The sequence below is a fragment of the Camelus ferus genome, chromosome 25 (assembly GCF_009834535.1).
Source record: "Camelus ferus isolate YT-003-E chromosome 25, BCGSAC_Cfer_1.0, whole genome shotgun sequence".
Classification (NCBI taxonomy): domain Eukaryota; kingdom Metazoa; phylum Chordata; class Mammalia; order Artiodactyla; family Camelidae; genus Camelus; species Camelus ferus.
In genome coordinates, this window is record NC_045720.1 from 6,655,344 (window position 1) to 6,672,788 (window position 17,445).

At 41.7% G+C, this 17,445-nt stretch overlaps 2 long non-coding RNA genes across 2 annotated transcripts in view; one reads left to right on the forward strand and one right to left on the reverse strand.

The window, feature by feature from the left end:
- Positions 1-4,495, forward strand: part of LOC116659830 — a 45,443-nt gene extending 40,948 nt beyond the window's left edge. The window contains exon 5 of the long non-coding RNA XR_004315192.1: positions 4,340-4,495. This is a non-coding gene — a long non-coding RNA (uncharacterized LOC116659830). The remainder of the gene's footprint in view (positions 1-4,339) is intronic.
- Positions 1,228-17,125, reverse strand: LOC116659831. The gene is made up of 3 exons (XR_004315193.1): positions 16,548-17,125; positions 15,968-16,016; positions 1,228-1,520 (listed from the first exon to the last, which is right to left on the reverse strand). It is a non-coding gene; the product is annotated as an uncharacterized LOC116659831 (long non-coding RNA).
- Positions 17,126-17,445: the final 320 nt, after the last annotated feature.

A 17,445-nucleotide genomic window follows, 5' to 3' on the forward strand; every position in this document is an offset into this window, starting at 1 on the left:
CCAGGATTCAGCCAAACAGCTGAATAGACGAAGCTGCCTGGCAAAGACGGACCGCCGGAAGGTAGCTGACAGTGGCATGAACAGAGTCACTTTGTAGGATCTGAAATGACCAGAAGGAGATGGAACCAGTGCGAGAGACTAGGGCAAGAGCTGGGACAGTGGAGACACCAGATCACTGCGTGGGGCTCACCTGAAGCAGAGCTGGAAGGGTTCACTGGAGGCGGAGCCTGGTACGGAATTGCGTGTAAGTCATCGGTTAGGAGAGCCTCCCAGGAGAAATGTGCATAGCCAGGGAAGTGAGATGGGAAAGGGAGGGATTTAAGCAGGGATAGAGTTCCAGGTGAGGTCTAGCCAGACCCTGCAGGAAACTATGGGCTACAAATTGCATCCTACTGTTTGTCCTGCATTGAGGCACAGAGATGGGCTTTTGTACACGCCACACAAGTCAGAGATCGGATTCCAGAGGGTTGTGTGACTCCAGGGCACTTCCAGGAGAGGTGACTCCAGCCGCTAAAGGGAGATTCCTCAGAGAAGATGGTAAATACGAGCCTTCAGCAACAGCCTACTCAGGAGCTGGAAGATGAGCACCTCAAACTTAAAAGACCCCCGGGGATCTTAATGGAGCATCAAAAATGTCCACTCCATACTTGCTACTCTCCTGTCTCCTAGCAAGCTTCGCACTGGCTGAACTGGACTCAGGGAATCAAACATGGAGGTCATATTTGGTGGGAGAGGGTGAATTTGAGAGCAAAAAAGCAAATGACAGGCAGTAAGTGCCCAGTGATATCTATTAAGCTGAATTATACCTCCTCGTGAGTTCTAGACTTTTTGGTGCTTTGCAAAAATTGAATCTGTCAACAGTCGTTGAAGATTTACCATCGCTAAGGAAATAGTTTTCAGTGGAAAATTATCATTTGCCTAAGAGTGCATGACAGATACTGATTTTGTGTCCAGCACACTACAATTTACTCACCGACCTAAAGGGAACTGAGGAAAAGCCTAGATCCCTGCACCGGCTGGGTGGGGTCTGGCCAGCCTCCTGAAGTGTTGAACCAAAAATTAACTTTAAAGTTATTTTTTCCAACTGAATCACTGCTGTACACCTGAAACTAACATTGTAAATCAACTACACTTCAATTAAATTTTTTAAAAAATAGAGTTATTTTTATTCTTGCTGTAGACAATGCATTTTCAAGAAAAGTTCAAAAGTCAGCTGAGGTTTGGGTATTGGGCAGACTTGGAGTTAAAAGCCTGAAACTGCAGTGCATGGCTACTTAGTGATTTTAACATCTTTTAACCATCTTGCAAATTCATTGTATGAGTTTTTACTAGAAATAACATTGTGCTCCGCCATATGAGGGCTCGGGAGGAATTCACGGCATGGCTCGCCAGTTGGTTGTTCTCATGTGATCATGGAGGATATTTGATCAGTGTCTCACACTCTCGGCAAATGTTAATTGATGAAAGTTGTCGAGTGTCCAGGAAGACTTTGGCATCCATAAGATGGAAAACGTTAAACTCTTTGAAAAGAATAGAAAGAGAGGTGTGTTGTAGCACTTTTAAACGCCAGGTCCAGGGCTAGCTTCATGCTTTTATCAGCCCATCTTCCCGGAACGTTACTACAACGTGTGTGTGAGGGTCCTTGTGATTCAGGGAACAAGGCAGAGACCAGGAAGATCAGGTGACTCACCCACGGCTACACAACTAGAGGTGAGAGAACCAGGATCTGAACCTGGATCTCACTGGTTCTCTAGCCCAAGACACTGCACGAGGGAGCAGCAGTGCCACTAATAATTAACATCTGCGCTGTAAGCCTTGGTGCATGTTGCGGCCTCTGCCTGGAATGCCCCCCCCCCCACTCACCTGTTAGACCTCAGCCGCGATGTCACCTTTCTGGGGAGATTTCCTTTCATCCCTTAAGTTTGTAAAGGTGATCTTCAAACACATTGTGCCTCCCTCATAAGAAGGCTTATGGTTTATTATCACTGTGCTTGGATTTAATCTCTCTGGATGCCCTGTGAGAAGGCGGGGGCGGGGGCGCTTTCTTCGTGTACATTCTTTTTGTGTGCATTGTTAGATTCCCAAGCATCTGGCACATAGAAGGTGCCCAGTTAATATATGTGGATGACTAGGTGACAAGTGGGGTCCAGTTATTGTTACACTTCTTACTTTCTAAAAACAAAAAAACAAAAACCACTGGGAAAAAATATGCACACAGCATCCATCACTGGAGGCTTCCTAATGAATGCCAACCCCCTGCCCACCTCCATCTTCTCATGACTCCACCCTGAACCTCTAAGGAAACACATGCACACACACCTTTAATTGATTAAATTTATCCTTTTCTTCCACTCCAAAACTTTTCTTTTTTACTAACGACTGGAAAGCATTCATCAAGAAATCTCGTATACACCAGGTGCTGCACATAAGTCAGCCCTGTTGGTTCAGGGGTGTGTAATAGTTACTCCACCCTTGCAGGCGGCACACTGTGTAGCTGTGGATTATACCTTAGTACATGTTTAAACACAGTACGAAAAACAAACAGCCAGTGATTTCTGAATAGATGCCATCACTTCCACAGATGTTTAGTGTGTGTCCTTCTGGCGTCAGGCCCTGTGCTAGCTCCTTTCCTTCTTGAGGGATTAGGGCTCTAAAGATTGTCTTTGTCAGTTAACACCTGTGAACTGATACCTGCGTGAGATCCCATGCCAGCAAACTGACCTGTGTAAATTATTTAATCCCTCTAGGCTTGGTTCTCTGTAAAAGGGGAGTGGTGAGAAGGCAATGTTAAGAGAGTTGCTGAAAGTATGCAAAGCACTTAGCATGGTGCCTGGAACAGTGAAGTAACTGTTCCAACAGCACTGGCGATCATCTTCTTAGTATTGCGTTATTTTGTCTTATTTAATCTTCAGAGGAAAGATAATTACTGAGGCTGGGGTACTCATTATTGTCTTCCTTCTATTCCATAGAAGTTGAAAGGGTTTGAGTTTGCTGGGAGGGAACAGTTTTGAACAATTTCCCCTGCCCACTCCCAAAGCATGCTGAGACAGAGTTCTTACACGGTCTACAGGAATTCTTTGTTAATGGAGTTGCTCAACTAGTAAATCAGAACTATCGTATTTTATCATCACAAGACATGTTTTTTTTCTCTACTGGTTAAAAATCCATCATGGAGGAAGGGTATGATGAATTATCAGTTTTTCTTCAAACTATTCCTTTTTTTTCTCTATTTCATAAACGAGGAAAATGATCCTCAAATAAGCTGAGTCACCGCAAGAGAAGTGGCAGAGCTGGGATTCGAACCTGGTCTTATCCAACTCTGAGTGCAGAGAAACCCCCTTTCCCCTCTGTGTCCACTCTGTTCATATTTTGTTCAACATCACTAATCACTAGGGAAACACAAATCAAAACCACAGCGAGATGCCACTTCATTCACACCCCTTAGAACGCCTTTTACTAAAATCTCAGAAGACAGCACGTTTTGGCACGGTGTGAAGTTGGAAACCTCGTGCACTTTCGGTGGGGGTGCAAAATGGAGCAGCTGCTATGGAAAACGATACAGAAATTCCTCAAAAATTAAAGGCAGATTTACCATAGGATCCAGCAGTTCCACCTATGGATATATACCCAAAGAATTAAAGCAGAGAATCCGATCCATTTGTACACCCATGTTCATAGCAGCATTATTCACAATAGCCAAAAGGTGAAGCAACCCAGGTGTCCATGGACAGGTAAATGGATAAGCAAAATGTGGCGTGTGCATATCATGGGACATTATTCCACCTGAAAAGAAAACGATTCTGATAGGCGCGCCAGCACGGACGAGCCTTGAGAATGTGATTCTAATTGAAAACAAGCTGATCACAAAAGGACACAGACTGTAGGATTCCACTTACGTGAGGCACCTGGAGTAGTCAAATTCACAGAGCTGGAAGGTAGAATGAAGGTGCCAGAGTCTGAGAGTAGGGGAGGGAGAAGGGGGAGCTGTCATTTAATGGGCACAGAGGTCTAATGTGGAAAGATGACTGAAGTGCTGCAGACGGATGGTTACACAGCCGTGTGAATGGACTTCACGCCCCTGAGCTGTGCACTTAAAAGTGCTTACAGTGATAACTTTAATGTTATGTGTATTTCATCACAATAAAAAAATAAATAAAACATGGATTTTCTCATAAAATTGCCAGGATATCCCCTTTTTTCTTTTTTCAGGAAAAGAAATGATTGTATCCTACATGAATATGGTGACAGCAAAAAATGTCAATCAGTTGATCTTTCAAAGTGTAAAAGAGTTAATTAATATTCTTAAAAACGGTTTTATCACCTTTGTCTATTGCGTTAGGCGCCATCTCCCGTCACAGGTCCTTTCAGCGCGCGTTACTCTGAAGGCAAGTCGCTGCTCTTCACTCGTGTTCATGGTTGGATCCAGAGAGTGAAGGTGAAGCGGGTGTTACCAAACCTGCTTGGATTCCCTCAGCTACTTGAGGCCTGAGTTGATCGCAGACTGAGTACAGTGCTGCTGAGTGAAATAAGGTGAGGGGATGCCTTGATGCAGGGAAAATGAGCTCACCTTGAATTTGTGACTAAGGCTGCTTTTCATCATGGGTCATGGTTGCTGCTCACATCAGTCTAGGCTGACTCCCCACACGGAAGAGAGACAGCCTCACCATGACAGGAGTTAAATCTGGTCATGACACCTGCCACAAAGGCTGCCCTGGCCTGGGGAGGTCCCACCACCTGCGGGCACACCATCTCTGCTGTGGTGCTTCCAGCCGTCAGGTGAGCAGGCAGCGCAGCTGGCTGCTGGGGTGGAGACAAGGCTGGGTGGCCCCGGGTGGAGGTGATTTGCCCAGCTGAGTGGCAGAGGGCCAGATACAGGCTTTGGGAGCCTGGGGACAACCCATTCCTTATTCTGAGAACTGAGAGAAACCCCAGAAGCCACAGGTCAACGACAGTAACCGGGATCCCTTAATGATCTGATGGAGTGAAGCTGCCCTTAACTTGGAACCCCGACCCTGGACACTTACCTGAGTGTAACAGGAACTCCTTATCGTGTGTGTTGTTTTGTGTTATGTTGAGCCTTCAGCCACTGAATGTCAAAGCCTGTTTGTTACGGCATTTTCTCACCCAAAATGATCTATTGATCTCATTTCCTTCCTTCCCTTCTTCCTTCCTTCCTTCCTTCCTGCCTTCTTCTTCACCCCCAAATTGCATAAACCCCTAACCCTTGAGGGAAGATGTGCTTTGGATTGAAAACTTTTCAAATTTTACAAAGTTAAGGTGGTGTACAAGGGCTGACCCCTAGCGAGCCCTGCAGCATACACAGTTTGGGGCGCTTCTCTAAGTAAAAGATTACAGAATTTTAAATACATAATCAGGTACAAAAGCCCCAAAGTCTAAGCTTTATCAGCTTCACAGTAGACAACCCCTCTCAACTGGTGGTGTATACAGTGTAGACACGATCATCTAACTACTGCTGGCAAGTTCTGATGGAGCCCACTAATCAGATTTATCAGTGTTTCTGCACATGAACATATGACTGTTACACCTGGGGATCAAGGGAGAATACATACAGGTTCCCAGTAATTCACGTCAAGTTTTCCCCCTTAATACTAATTAGTTAAGGTCGGTTTTGGTTTTGCTGTCAAATGAGTTTTAAAAAATACAGTTTTCAGAGCTTTTGGAAGTTTGGAATTGTGGAAGTGAGGTCTGTATACCAATGGGCAGCTTTAGTAGGTGCTGTGAGGGAAGGAGGATACCACATGTACAAGCTGACCCCCATCCTCAGGGAGTGTATCACCTCATTAGGACATGGAATGTGAACTAATATAGTGACAATGCAATTACTGCCTGCAAAAGTAGCTCACACAAAATGCAAGAATCATGCCACTCATTAGAACTGCCCGTGGGTGAGTGTGAAGGCCATAGAGAGCAAGGGATCTTGGAGACTGTCTGCACCAGGTCCCTGTGATGTTCCCTGATGCTCACCCAGATCACCACACAGGCTTGAGTATCCTGAACAGTGAGTCAGTTAGAGGCAAACTGACTTAAGAAGCAAAAAGATGAGAGCCCAAAAACATCTTCTTCATTTATTAATTGTTACGTTGGGTAAGTTACCTGACTCTTTGGAATCATCAACCGTCATTAATGAATTGCAACGATAGCTGTGTCGTTGGTTACCATTTATTGAGTTCTTACGATGTTTCAAGTGTTGTGATAGGTGCTTGAAATAAATGATCTCATTTAATCCTCTGAATAACCCCATGAGATAGATTTATGGTCATTTTAAGACCAAAGAATTAAAGATCAGAGAGCTTTAGAAACTCACCTGAGATTCAGGTCTGTTTGACCCCAAAGCCCAAGAATGGAACAACTGTCACTCTGCCCCTCCTTGAGAAAAAACTTACTGTAAAAATAACTCAGAAAGTTGTGAACCTAAAATGATGCCAAAGCCTTGTCCTCAGTCTGTTTTTCCAAAGTTTCTGAATTCTCTTGTCTGATTCTGAACTTGACCCAGATACTTGGTGTCTTCTCCTAGTCTGAGCTTTTCCATTTTAGGATGACATTATCCTAGATTTTAAGGCAAAGATCATAAAAAGGGAACAGAGAGGTCACGTGGACTCTGACCAGTTTTTGTTGACTTCAGATATCTTAAACTTCCTTGAAATCTTAATTTGGTAATTTTATATAAAATTTTATATAAAAACCTGCACATCAGGCTTCTCCTGAGAAATTGAAATGACAGCACTAGACTTGCAGTTTTTCCATGACACTAATTGGCAGCCCCCAAAATCTCAGGTGGGTCCCTTTCTTATACATTCTCAAAGCACCCTGTTCATTTCTTTATAGCATTTGACATAGTTCATAAGTCTGTGTTTCTGTAAATATATAATATATGCATTACTTGTTGCCCTGACAAGTGAGCAAGGTCCATGTCTGATTTGCTTACACTGCACTCCCAGGCCCTAATAGAGAATCCAGTCCAAAGAGGCAGTTAACAAATACTTGTTAAGGAAATACAAGCTTCTGAATCAACGAGGAAGATAAGATGAAGGTAGTATGTTCACGTGTCCATTTCATACTCTGTTACTATGACAACTTAATCACCCATGCCCTTCAATATGCAGCTGGCTCTCAGGTTTTTTTGAAGAGTGGATCCACAATGGCCAAAACACTTGCCATCTAGGTCCAAATGCGGGAAGTATAATGACTTCACAGTGATATCTTTCAGCTACTTAATGACCCTAAACGTTAGAGAAATTAGAATTGGCAGGGTCTGCAAGGCTATTGTTTTTTAACTTACTGGGGTTTCCAAATGGTGGTTTTATGCTGCCAACTAGTATACTATTGAGGATTTATAGGCAATAAAGCATGGACAGATCCCCAATCATAAGAATTGTCATGAGCTGCACGTGTGAAAACAGTCTCCAATTTATGTTGCCTGATGAGACTGTGATTGGCTATAATCATACTTTTACTTCCTATACTGGCTTTCTTCAGAGGATCATAAGGTCCTTGATCGTATGGTTTATGATCTTACTAACAAGTATCCATCACAACTCACACAGACAAGGAAGGTCCATCATCAGTCATCACCAGGCCTTCTGCAGAGCCCTGGGCATGTTAACCCCTCAGGGTTTTAGGTTGTTGCCCTTTGAGTGAATCCATTAACCTTACAAACTGAGCAACTACCAAGACCCCAACCCTGTGAACATGGCTAATCTCCCCGATGTGGTAAAAGGACCTCTGTAGGTTGACTCAATTCTTGTATTTTCCAACCAGTATTTCCTGGTCTTCCCAGGTAGAATAATCTTCCCCTGGGCACCCTTCCCGGTGGTTCTCAGCACGTTGCTAGTTCTTCAGTCACGCACCATTGGCCTCATGTGAAAATCAGACAGCGCTGGCTCATTGGGAAAGCTCAGGTTTTCACAGCATGTAAAGTGCTTAACTATAGATACGGTATTAAAAGATATAAAACTCCTTCTCTTCCTGAGTGCAGGGAATGTGTTGTACTATTTTATCTGTTCTTCTCAGCAGAGTTCCTGCTGAATTGAAGGAGATCAATAAAAACTTATTAAAGGAAGGAAGGGAGGGAAATTCAAGGTCATTAAGTGATGTGGGTTTTACTGTTAGAGATAAGTATTTGACATTTGATTTCTTCTATCAGGAGAGGCCCTTAATTTTCTTCTCTGTGAGGTCACTGGCTCCATGACATATCCAAGACTCTGGGGTTTACTTGGTCCAAGGAGTCCATTTTCTTTGCAAATTGTCAGGCAGGGTGGAGACTGGACAATCTCAGTCCTCTGGGGATCATTCTCTACTGTGTTGATGATATCACTAAAAAGCAGTGCTCTCTCTCACCCTCTTAAGAGGACATCCTTGACCTCCAGCCTGGTGATCTAAGCATGCAGTCACCTAGTCCTGCAATAACTTACACGAGAAGTGGAGGGAAAAAGGATGAGGCCTCATTGTCCACTCTGTCATGGTCATCGTGCACCCATGCAGACTTGACCTCCACATTCATCAGTGTCCCAGTGGAAAGTCATATGGAAAGTCATACTCAAAGGATTTAACCAAAGAAAGCTTAACAAAGGGACGACTTCAGAGCAGGAGTGGCTGAGTGGAAACAGAACCTGTGCCTTTCTGAAGCTGTGGTTTTAAAAGCATCTTTTAAAGCCCCAACTACACACGATTCAACATGTTTCAGAAAGCACTTTGACGCATGCAATCTTGGTCATTCTTGGCTAGCTTTTCGCCAGATTGGCAAATGGGTGGTCGTTGGCTTTACGTAGTGGAGCCCGCAAGATCACGTTTCATATTATGCTAACAAAAAGCCTAACCTGACCCACAGAAGGTCCTCCAGGTACAGCCTTGAGTCACTACCTCAGTCAAGTAAAAAGGCAGAGGCGGGCTTGATGTTCCATTGCACGGTCTGTGTAAGAGACACAATTGATAGGAACAGGGCTATTTCAAGGCATAAAGATGAAAACTGGAAATGCAATTCCATAAGTAGTGCCAGGTGCACAAATTGGAGTCTGTGGTCCCTCTTTGGGGCCCTTCTTTCAAACACACACCCTTCAGTTTTCATTTACAGCTTTAGCATTTATTCCCAGCTGGACCTGTGTCCAGGGCTCCAAAATAATATCTGTAATCATAAGGATTTTAGGAAAGTGAGAATGGGAGACACTGTCTGCAATATAATTTCCATCTTTTTGGACGTAGCCTCCTATTATTCAAACCTGTCAAGTCACACGAGGGTTGAAAATGAGATATGGGATGTCTAGACCAGCCAAATAGGCAAACCTCCATCACGAATCATATTTTGGCTGTTTTAGGGTGTGCGTTTTGGACAGAAGCTCAGAAATAAACATGAAGACTTTAACAAAGAAATTTATCAAAATTAGGCAATGTCTGGCTCTAGATTTTATAAATATTTTAATGAGAAGTGAAATATGAAAGTTAATTTCCAGATGGTTTTTGTTTTCACATATATGAAATGGATAATAATAGTACTTTCTTCACCAGAAGATTTTAAGGCTAAATAGATAATTATTCATTCATCTGAATCATTTAGTGAATGAGGCAGCGGATAGATAGATGGATAGGTAAATGTAGACAGATCAATAGATACGCAAGTAGATAATAAATAAATATAGATATTATAGATAGAGACTGACAGCTACTCAGTGATGGTCGCGTTAAAGCCCTGAGCTCAAGTCCATCATTCACTCTGCCTTCAGTACGTGTTTACTGAATATATGGACCATCAGGACAAAGCTTTGTTTTGTTTTATAACTTTCAGTTCTTAAACTTCACACATTCACATTCAATATTTATTTCAAAAAACAGGATAGAAGTTATATTTCCAAAAGATACATTTCCACTGATAAATTCCACTGGTAAATTGTGAAGCAATAACCCACAGCAGTTACAGGGACAAGAACCTTCTGCCTGCCCCCGAGAGCACAGATTCCACAGAGCAGATGCACACATATTGGCAAGGAGTCCACGGGGACCTTGAGATGCACAGCTCTCCTACAAGGAGGAAAGAGGGTCTCTGGGGAATGTGATGGCGGGGAGTGTGTGTGGAGAGGGTTTCATGTACCAATTGTCTGTACAATTAAAAGCTGTTATCATTAAGTCACTCTATCTTGGTCATTTATGAACACAACTTGGTTTAGACAAATCTACTCAACTTCCAATAACAATGACCTTAATAATGATGATGATTGCTAGCCCTTAACTATGTCAAGACACCATCTATGTGATTTGTGTGTATTGATTGATCTAATCTCCTCAACAATCTTGTGAGTTAGGTCCTATGAGCATCCCCTTCTCACTGATGAGCCAAGTGACTCCCAGAGAGGTGGAGGAGCTCGAGGACATCTCATACTTAATAAGTGGCAGAGCTGGGGTGTGAACCTAATTATCTGAATCCAGAATTTAAACTCTTGGCCACTACAGACATTTTAATTCAATGGTTTGGGAAATGGAAGATTAAGAAGGAAAAGGATCGATAACCCCACAGTCAGGTCTAGAAAGTGCTTTTTAATTTAATTAGTACAAATCTAGATATTTCCTTCAGGGCAACACACAGGCGTAGAGATACAATTGAGAATGAGATGGATAAGGTCCATTGTGTCCTCACAGATGAAAATCGAGTCAGAACGTAAAGCAACGTGAGCAGGTGATGGTAATGAAGTGTGCGGGGCTGTGCTGCTGGAGCACAAGGAACTAAGACAGCACTGTGGCCCCAAGCTAAGAGCAGAAGGAGGACTGGGTAGTCTGGTGAGCAGTGCTGGAGTCTTGGCGTTTAAGATCCTGATGCATTTTGAATAAAATGTAAACATCTCATCATGGCCTCAGAAATTCAGAATGGTTTGGCCCCAGCTGACACTAGAATCTCACCTTGGCCACGTTCTCCTTGCCCTCTCTCTGGTCCAGCCTGCCTGCCTGTTTGCAAAGTTTCTTGAACACGCCAACGTCTTTCCTGACTCCTGTCTCCTTCACATATGTTCTCCCTTCTCCCTAAAATGCTCTTCTCTTTCCAAAGCTGAGTTAATTTCTTCCTTCAGAGCTTGCTTTGATGTCATCTCCTCAGGGAGGCCTATATGAATCGCTCTTTTAGTCATTCCCTCCAGTGGTCTCAATTTGCAATTGTTATGAGTTGAGTTGGGTCTCTCCCCACCCTCAAATTTCCATGTTGAAGCCTTAACCCCTGGTACCTCAGAATATGACTGTTTGGAGATAAGATCTTTACAGAGGTAATCAGGTTAAATTGAGGTCATTAGGGTGGACCCTAGTCCAATATGGCTGGTATCCTTATAAGAAGGGGAAATTTATACCCAAATGGTTGTAAAAACTGTTAGTGGGAACTATTTGAAATTAGCCACCCTGAATACAATGTATGTGTAGCAGGAGAGGATACTGATTTGGGGTGTGCTATTAAGAATTAGTGGACCAGAAAATGTTTCCTCATTTTCCTCATTCTGAAAATAATAGAATTGTTATCACATGTGCAAAATCAAAACCTCATGGGTAAGCCTCATCTGAAGCAGTGCTGGTAAAACATATGGCACTTGTGGAAATTCTTTCCCTTCAGTGCTCATAATTTCAGAGTTCATCTGCTTCCCTGTGATGTAAGAAACTTGCCAATAAATTAAAAAGTGATGAACCAAGCTGCCTATGCAAAATGAGCATCAGTGTTAGAGACAACAGCCACTGAGAGAGGAACCTCTTCCGTGATAACCAGTGTACAGAGGATGTGGTTGCACTTAGGTTAAGTTCAAGACTTCCAAGTAACTTATTTTTAGAGAAAGGCAGTGTTCATTGAATCTGGTGGCATTCACTGATGTATAATATATTGCAGAATCCAATTCTAGAAAGATGGCTCCTTTATCGCATATTTGCACCCCCTTCTCAACTTCCCCTGCCAACCACCTCTATGAATTTGGAATCAGTAGACACACAAAGCCTTGGTCAGGGTAATGCGTGGTGGGAAATGCAAAAATCAAGACAGAAAATTCTGCTCCCTAGGTCAGATGACAGCCTGGAATCCAGTGGAGAGGATCCTGGGTTGAGGAATAGAACATGGCAGCACTAGAAAGAGTATGACTTGTAGAGATCTTGGACCCTCCCCCTGCAAAGTTCAGGGGCTGGAAAGAGCATCTCTAGAAAGACCTGTGGACCTCTCTGATTTCAGAACAGATTTATGGGAACTGAAGGCTGAGTCACTTTTTAAAGTTGAGTCTTACAGATTATTCATCTGTAGAGTAGAGACCAAGGTGCCTGTCTCATCTTTGGGGACTGATGCTAAGATACTCTGGTAGCTAAACTGGAGCCCCACTGAATGGGCAAAGGAAATTTGCAATCTACTCAAAAGGGATCTAACAGCCAGAGAGAGAAAGCACCAGGCAACTTAAACAAACTAATAACACTTAAAATTACATTACAGCATGAAAAAAAGATTTCATAGAACCAGATAATGTCTCATTATTCATGGTAGTTGTTTTATAAACAATGCTGGGAACTCTGAGTTAGCAAACACTGAACAATTGTTGCTTGGGGAAATATGGTATCAGTTTCCTGCGAGCCTCTGGCCACAGCATTTTCATTAATCGATCAATATATAACTTCCTTTTATGTATGTTTGTGTTTAAGGACACCCTATTAAGTACCTATTGTTCATTCATTAACATTGTACTTACAGAGGAACAAAATAATAATAGTGGGGAAAGGGCTATAATAAAATATTTAATACATTAAAAATGCATGGCCTTAAAGAAAGGCTGGAGTCTGACTCCTAAACACATCACCCAATACTAGGCAAGATTGGTATCAGAAAAGGTGCACACCAAGCCAAAGTCTGACCAATGTTCTTTGTTTTTAAAACTCAGGGATAAAGAGAAAACATTTAGAGCTTCCATACACAAAGAACAATAATTTACAAAGATAAAAAAGGACTCAAACTGGCATGGCACTTCTCATCCAAAGCACCAAATTAGAGAGAAGATGGAGTTTTGATGGAAGATGTCTGATGTCCAAACAAGATGATAATTGATCTGCTGGTGTGAAATGTGTTTGCAGATATGCAAGCATTCAAGGAACGTATCACCTACACCCCACTGAAGAAAATGCTGAAGTAAGGACTCTAATCAAATAAGAAATGAATCCAACAAGACATTTCAAGACAGGAGAAGACTGGAGGAGGAGAAAGAATGAGTAAATAAAAACAGAGGTAGAGATAGGAATACATAATTATCCAAAGTCTTGGAACACATAGCATACATACCAAAGAAAGATTACTGAAAGATAAATCATATTCTATAAGAGAAAATGTTTAAAACTGGAAAAAACAAACTCCTCTGTGAATATGTGACAGGCCAGAGAGGAGAAGTTAAAGTATTTCTAAATTGTTATTCTACTGAGGTAAGAAGGCAGCAAGGAGCCAGTGGATTGACGAATCTTGCCTCAGAGAAATAACCGATATTTTAATACAATAGTAGAAGGATCGTGATTCTGAGCTTTGAGAGAGGGGAGGTGATTAGGGGTGGTATCAAAAATGACAGCATAAATTCTAAACTAATATCAACTAAAAACTGGCGCTTGCCATCTACCTCTGCTTGGATGAAATCACAAGCTGCTGCAGCTGCTGACCTTCAACACACCCTGAAAGGAGTTTAGGGTGGAGATCAGGAATGGGGCGCTCTGTGCTCTTGGGAAAACTGGCAGAACAGGCCTTCAGATAGTTAGATATTTTCAGGAGAAGATTCTATGAGCCCACCTTCTTGCGTCTCCTCATTTCTAGAAAAGCACTAAAATCATTCATAGTGACCTCTGCTCCTTGTGGTTCCTCTGCCTAAAAGTGTGCTTGACTCCACGTACCCGCCTCCGGTAAAATCATATAGAATACTGAGTTTCCCCTGCTTCTTTGGACCACTTTCTCAGCTATATGAAATGCCCCCTCCCAGGCTGTAGTCCTCATTTTGCCCCAAATAAAACTTAACTCACAACTCTCACGTTGTGTGATTGTATTTCAGTTGAGACTAACAAAGGGAATAAAGAGATGTCTAGAAACTAGAACAGATCAGAAAAAAATAAATAAAGGGAAAAACCTGGAAATAACAATAAATAATAAATGTAAAGGATGTGAAAAGAATAAATCATATGTAGTTGTTCTTATACCACACGTGAATGACGATGGCTGCCAAACTTGCTTTAAAAATAAAACCTATCTCCATTTTGTTGACAGAAAAGAATTGAAGACAAAGTAATAGAGAAAACTGAAAATAAAAAAGATGCATAAAGATATACCAGGTGTACAATAAGAAAGCCAAAGTAGCAACATTAATATTACATATACTGGAATTAATTCACACGTTGTATACATACTTACAAATCATGTGTGATGTATATTTCTCTCTGTTCTTTGACTGTATATTATACATTTATACATATGTCTAAAAAACATTTTCAGAAATTGATTATATTTATGACTATAAGAAAGCTTAAGAAATTCAAACATAGAAATTTGACACACTACATACTGTGATCAAAATCATAATGACTATAAATAATGAATAAAAAAAGTGTGCCCCCAATGATTGACTGCTTGGAATTTAAAAACCTGGCAGTTGCAACTGAAATTACAGGCTATCTGAAAAACAATGAAAAGAAGAAAACTTTATATCAAAACCCAGGAGGCACAACAAAATCAATATACAGAGAAAAATTCAGAGACTGTAATGGCATTGTTTTGTAAGAGGGAAAACAAAATATAAAGGAAATTAGGCCTCTTCTTAGGAAATAAGAACCAAGAACAAACCAAAAATTCTGAGTGAAGAAAAGAATTATTCAAGCAAAAAATTGAAATAAATAAAATATATAAGAAGAAAGTGTATATTTTAGTATAAATATATCAAAGATCTGATTCTTTGAAAAGATTAATATATAAATAAGTGCCTTATGAGGCTAGTTAAGGAAAAAAGAAAACATTTTATTTTATAAGGTAAAATATTCATGATTCAAAATGCAATGGAAGGGGGCGGGATATAGCTCAGTGGTAGAGTGTGTGCTTAGCACGCACGAGGTCCTGGGTTCAATCCCCAGTACCCTCATATAAATAAATACCTGATTACCTACCCCCCCAAAATAATAAATAAAATAAAATAAAATGAATTTAAAAAAGCAAAATGGAATGGGAGGTTTAAACAATATATGAAAGGGACTTTTAAGAATTACAAGTTAATAGTATTTGTAAATATATAGCAAATAAATACATAAACATGTAAATAAACCTGGAAAAATGGATATCTCCCAACCCAAATACAAACTACCAAAAGTACTTCGGAAGAAGGAGAAAATCGGAACAGATTATTTACCCAGAAAAGGGTTGGAAAAGTGAGTAAAGATTTCCTTTTAAAAAAAAGCATCAGGACCAGATGGCTTTGTGGAGTTCTATCTGATCTCTAAAGAACACATCTTCCCAGTGCTGTTTAGAAACTTCTGACAAGAACAGAAAAATGAAAAGGCTCAGCCATGCAACTCTTAAGCCAGCACAACCTTAGGACTAAACCCTGCAAAATTCTGAAAAAAGAAACAATGGCAATAATGATAAAAACTATAGATCAACCTTATTTATTACTTGGGAGGCAACAGTTTTAATGTTAACTAATGATATTATGCACTATGACCTGGTAGGGTCTATTCCAAAGATACTATGTCAGGAAATTTCTTAACATAAGAATAATAAAAATATTGAAGGCCAGTGTGGATTAAGCACAGACTCTGCGCTAGTTCCTCTGCTAAATGATTTACATGTATTAACACAATTCCTTTCTCGCTGTCACCATGTTTGGTTTCACCATCACAATTAGCATTGAATTTTGGAGATAAGGAACCTAAGGCATTAAGAAGGTAAGGAAAACCCCCTGTGATCACACACAGTAAGCGGTAGGGCTGGAAACCTCACCTGGGAAGCGCCACTGCTCTGTCCTTGTTCTTACCCGCTCCACACAGAGCTGTGTTTGGGGGACAAGAAGGAAGTACGGTAAAAGCGTACGGTCAGATGTTGGAAAGGACTTTGATAAAATTCAGTAGCTATTATGATTATACTTCAGAAAAATAATACTAGAAACTAGATAATGATTCATTATTTACAGAAGTCTGCTTTTAAACATCATTCTCAAATAGTGAAACTTAAGTTTTCTCTGAAAATCAAGCACAAGATATGTCCATAACTCCATCAATATTCAACATTTTTGTAGTTTCTTGCAAATGCAACATGAAATAAAATGAAATAATAATTTAAAGCACTGTAAGGGTGCCCTCAGGGATATTGCTCAAGCAGTTCTAAACCTCACCCTTACACCACTATGATCATTCTGCCCCTCTAGCATCAGGACCATTAGCATACAAAGCATCACTTTTCTTGACCCCCACTTCCGCCTCTAACACCGCAGCATATCTTTGCTCTTTTTGCATCAAAATACACTAAAGTGGCTGTTATGTATGTGCAATCCTTCAATCTCTTTCCATCCATCTTCTCTTACCACACTCCAAGCTGGCTTTCAGCTCTGCCACTCTACCCAAAACGCTCCTATGAAGATCACAAATGATCTCCGTGCTTTTGAAGCCGGTGGTCAATTTCGTCTTTCCCACGTGTGGCTGCTGTGGCATAACACCCGGGTTCCCCAGTCAAGGTCAAGGCACTCATTCCTGCAGCTGCCAGGAGTGTTGGCTGCTCACAGCTCACAGCTGAGTCTCTCCCCAGGAATTTCCCTCCGAGGGACCGCACCTACTTTTGTGGGGGGTGCACACATCCAGGCTACCAAGGCCTGCTGCCTTTACCTCAATCCGAGACAGGTCTGAATGGCCACCATCTGCTCCAGAGTTCCTTTCGGGTGGGGCTCAGGCCTCTGTTGCAACTGCGTTCCTGACAATCTTCTTCCTCCACCCAGTTCTGAGTCCCTCCCTACTTCTCAGGGGTTGTCACCCAACAAACCACCTTCTCAGCAATCTCTGTCTCAGTGTCTTTTTTCCAGGGACACTGACCCGTGATGACCATGGGCAGCACTGGAGATTGCTGATCGCTCCCACCTTCCTGACACATGCTCACTATTTCCTGAGTTCTCTCCTATTACATGGCATCTACTTCTTAGTCTCCTTTGCTGATTCCTCTTCCTCTCCTCAAACTGTAATATTGTCGTCCCCTAGAATCCCATTCTTGATCCTCTGCTCTGCTCTGTCCACATTCCCTTCTTGGTGATCTCACTTTTTTCAAAATACTCTCTAAATACTGAGACTCTCTGACTATGTATCTCCTGTCCATCCAAATAGCTCACCCCACAACCTTCTCCATCTCAGCTGGAGTAAATTCCACCCTTCCAGGTTCTCAAGCCCAAACCCTGAACTCACCCCTGACCCCTCCCTTTTTCTCAGATCCAGCAT